Genomic DNA, 4,986 nt, shown 5'->3' on the forward strand with positions numbered 1-4,986 from the left:
GCTCTAGTGCAGTGCGCAGGCGTAGCTGGGTACCAACCGAGAAGGAGGGACTTGGTATTCTGTCTGCAGCCTCGGCCTTGTTACTATGACAGCGGGGGGCGTGGCATCAAATCGTCAGTTCTCCCGCGATGTCGTAGAGAGCTTTCGGATTTTCAGAGGGAAGTTCAGAAAGTGAGAAAAGGGGAAATGCGGTGTTTGGAAGTGAAATCTTCGGAAATGCAAATTTAAGGTGCCAAATCGACTACTCTCCTGTCCTTCAGACGCGCCAGACTGCTTCTTCTTTCTCTCATCTCCGAAAATGGTGATGAAGACTGGGATAATTCCTGAAAGTAATTGAATGCTGTGTGATTTTACACGTTTTCTCAACAGGTATCCGATCAAATTCAATGGGGCTTCCTCACAACTAAACGTGTCTAGAAGTGGGACTGCCTCGCACAATCATGATTTGATTGGATGGTGTTTAATTATCCCATTTTTTTCAAATTGCAGACAACTCACAAAGCAGGTAGGCATTTATTACACTGAAAAGCCCGTGTTTCCTATATAGTATCCTTTATTCCCTTTTCTCATTTTATCCTCAATCCTGGCCCATATAGAAATCAGGCATTTAAAATAATGCCCTGGCCCAAAATCACTCAATATTCAATGGCTGGATCTTTTCTTACCGGAACAAAAATATATTTGGATAAGAAGAGACTTTGGATCAGGTGCATTTTTCCATTGTGATAAACAGCAACCCAAATCCATATTGTAAAAACCACCAAACATGCTGTTCCCCATAATTTTTTTTTTATGTGTATGTGCCTTCAAGTCAGTGTTAGTCATATGGACTCCCTAGTCCATAGTCAGCAACCTGTAGTCATGAAGCCGCATGTTTCACCCCTCTGCTGGGGCTCCCTGTCACTCAAAATGTGTCACAACCACCAATGTGCGACACCTGCCGGCACACAATTTATTGAGCTTTTCAACCCTCAGTAGGCCGACCATGTCTAAATCCAAGAAAAGTTTCAGAAGAAAACAGAACATTTAATTCAACTACATATGCTAGTTTTGTGTCTGCTCAAGAAATAGTCAGGCACAGGAAGTATTTTATCACTCCCAGTGTTTTCTTTTCTGTGGGAAATGGGTCCAAATGGCTCTTTGAGTGTTTAAGGTTGCAGATACCTGCCCTAGTCTAATCCCTGCAATGTTCTTGTATGCTCTCAGGTCTCAGAGAGAGGAACCAGCCCAAGATCACCCAATTTGCTTCATATCTAAAATGGAACTAAGGCTCACCATCCCCTGGTGTCTTAACCACTATACCAAAGTGGCTCTCTTCCCTGTGTAGTATTGAGATTTAACAATATCCCCTCTTTGCTTGTAGAAATAACACACATATATTAAAGCAATCTATGTTGATAGACATATTTTGTGGCAGCAGATTTTATAGCTAAACTGATGTTTAGTAAGAAGTATTTCCATTTGCTTATTCTAATTCTCCCATTTTTAGTCTCTTTGGTTCAAGGTTCAATTTAATAAAAGGGGGAAGAGAATCTTTTCTATTTTTTACTCATTGTGTTTAATTTTACATTGACAGGTGGCTTACCCAATTATTTACTTCTCCTTGTAGTTCTCTTTAAAAACCCCTTCAAACTCTCCTACATATTTCTCCAGCATCAGTCCTATATTCAGAGGACAGAAGACAATCCTAGAAAGAATAAGTGGTAGCCAGATCAAAACAAATTTGTTTTAGTAGCCTTTGTATAACAATTGTCTCTTGAAATTGATCTTTTCTTCTAAAATTTCCCGAGAATATTTTCACATGGTATTATTTCAGAGTCATTATACACCAGCAGTCTCCAACCTTTCTGGCTTTGTGGACCAGTGGCGGCAGTGGCGGTGGGAGGGAGAGAGCAAGGATGGTTCCATGTAAGCAGCAGTCACCCATTTGCACAAGCATGTGCCTGTTATTTGTGTAAGTGGAGTTGTGTGCGTGAACATGCTCCCCATTTTTGAGTGGGCTGCGGTCTGGGGGTTGGGGAACCCTGTTACACACAGAATCATTATGTGTTTGCAACAGGAGAAGAGGAACGGTTAGGTACAGACATGTTGCTTATCTAAGCTCTGCACTGTTTTTTTCTATCATAATTACATCTTCCTTTATCTCTTATTGCAGTTCTTCACAAACTGGAGGGGAACTCCTTCCACTCAAGCTTTCCAAAGGGTGGGAAATTGATTAGGATGTAAGCAAAAAAATCAAAGGTGTGAAACTGACTACTAGTAATCCTCTGTTAATGATAACTTGGTCAGTGACTGAAGTTACAACAGTGCAGAACAAGCAGTGGTTATGACTAGTCCTTAAAGGTGCATATCCCAGCACTGCCACAGAACATTTGGCTCACACTTACAATTGTAGCATCCCGTGGTCAAGTGATTGTGATTTGCAACCTTCCCTCTGGGCTTCCCATAAGCAAAGTCAATGGGGATACCAGCAGGGAAAGTCACAACTTGCTTGGGTAAGTCTTCCCCATCTGCACAGCCTCCGCCAGCACTTCTGCAGTACCTCACTGGCTAGCCGCATACGCTCACACATGCTCCCTGTGCCTTATGGTCTTTGCACCATGTCTCGTACTTCTCCTTGTAGTTCTCTTTAAAAACCCCTTCAAACTCTCCTACATATTTCTCCAGCATCAGTCCTATATTCAGAGGACAGAAGACAATCCTAGAAAGAATGTGGTAGCCAGATCAAAACAAACCACTCGTATACCCCCCACCCAGCAACAGTCTCCTTAAGCTGTGTTCATGCCACATCTCTCCCACCACTCACATATCCTTGCACACTCTTCCCAAACCTCACTGCTTTTGTGCCGCACCTCCCCAGCCACCCATATATCCTCGTATGCCCCTGTTCTGACCTAGGCTTCCTGAGTCACTAAAACAGTAAAACGAGTAGTCCCAAAAACCTGTTTTATTTTAACAGCTGTGAATTCTGTTCATTCACAGATGAGTCCCAAATAGTTGTAAAGAGTGCTTCGGGATAAGGCTGATAATCACCCAGCTTTATCTCCCTTGACACGCTGCCAAAGACCTAATGGGCAAAGCCACACGGAATCCAGAATCAAACAGAGCTTCAGACTTTAAACCGAACAGAACTAACAATGTTGCTTCCTGCAAACGCCCACATGCCTTTGCTCCTCTTTTAAGTCTTATGGGAAGGGCCAATCATCTTCAAACCCTACTCCCGAGTCATCCCTTTTGTTTTAACTGTTCTTGTCTTCTGGCAGCTCTGCACATGCACGCACTGGGAACAGGCTCCCCCTGTTCCTCTGCCTCACTGAGGTCCGACTCTGGAAGCTCCGGAGGCAGCACGTACCTCCCAGATGGCCCTTTGTCTGCCTCCGATGCAGAGCCCTGCCTCTGAGCCTTCCCCAGACTCCAGGACTGGCCCATGTTCCTCCCCAGCCTCCTCACTGTCCGACTCTGCTGCCAGCTCCGCAGGCTGTTGGCAGACCACAACAGCCCCAACTCCCACTCTGCACATGCACTGCCTATTGGCCTTTTTTGTAAATCACCTGGGACTTGCAAATTCCTGCTAGCTTCCCCATTGATTTTGGTTGTTGCAAATGTAATGAAGTTGTAAGGAGGTACTTGCTAAATGATGCACAAACCATGCTTAACTATTGCATAGATTGCCTCACTAAACAAGTCATATGGCACTCCTTGTATCCCAATTGTCATCCTAACTCGACTACCTGTAATTGTGACTCTAGCTGGAAAGCAAAGTTGCAGTCATGTAATTTATCATTTAGTGACCTCTGTGCTTAGTGTCAGAGTTGCTTGTCTTAATTAGGGTTGTTAAACAAGAACTGTAGTCTACTACAAGTTGAACTCAGACGTCAGTTATGATACAAAGGAAGAAAAAGAAAAGGAAACGTAAGCAGCAGAAATATTTAAAACATCAAAGTTAATGTTAACAAATGATATATTTTCTATAGCTGGTGATTATAGTGGGAAAAAAATGAATTTCACATAGCTGAAAAAGAAAGCATCAGTTAAAAGCCAATAATTTAAAATAAATCTTTCTAAATGTTTAAAAAGAAACCTGCAAGGCTTCAAATTAGCAACTGAGATTAAATATTAACACTGGGAGTCCACACAATGGTCAAAATTTAATAAATACTTTTTTAGAGCCTCCTAAAGGCACCCCACTGTTTATCCTTTGAGGATAAACTCTTTATGTTTCAAAGGCAGGAAATATGATTGAATAGCAGAGTTATTCTACAAGATTTGGTTGAAAAAGATATCTTGGCTGTTTGAATTAGTTTGTTTTTTGTTCCATTCGTGTTTAATATTTTTTCTTTCTTGTTGGGGATGGCCATTTTAATTAGACTATTTGTCTAGAACTGGAATCCTCAACATGATACCAGTGCTTGTAGGCTGTTCCTTTGGTGGACCTTAAGTTCGTAAGTGGAGGACTACCTGTATCAGGCCATTGCAGAATGGCAGGGACCACTGATAATCTATTGCAATCATATTGGTTGATGACTGCCTTATGTCTGGAGAAATCATCAGTAGTTTATTCATTTACTTAATTAATTTATATTATTTCACTGTAGTTCATAAGAATAAAACAATTACAATAGCAACATGCTGCACATGCCAAATATCAAAATACCAATTATAATTTGAAGAGCAGCTGCCAATACATTTATGAGGAAGTCCTTGATCCATTATTAAATCTACTAAAATATTTTAGTGAAGTTATGCCTTTTAAAAGCATTTCAAAGTTAAGAGACTTAGAGTTTGATTTTTCCATGAACTTTTAGTGTCAGTGCTTGCTTGTTTATTTGTTTAATTTTTTACTTAATTTAGTTTATACAGTGTAAGTAAATTTTCAAGTTTCTCTTAAAATGCATATTCCCAGGGAAGGGAATTGAGTAGAGCGATGCCACTCTGAGTAGGCCCTGGCCAAAGTTGCTGCTAGCCTGGTGTTCTTTTTAGGCAGTG

The sequence above is a fragment of the Pantherophis guttatus genome, chromosome 6, assembly GCF_059756535.1.
Source record: "Pantherophis guttatus breed Tessera chromosome 6, ASM5975653v1, whole genome shotgun sequence".
Lineage (NCBI taxonomy): Eukaryota > Metazoa > Chordata > Lepidosauria > Squamata > Colubridae > Pantherophis > Pantherophis guttatus.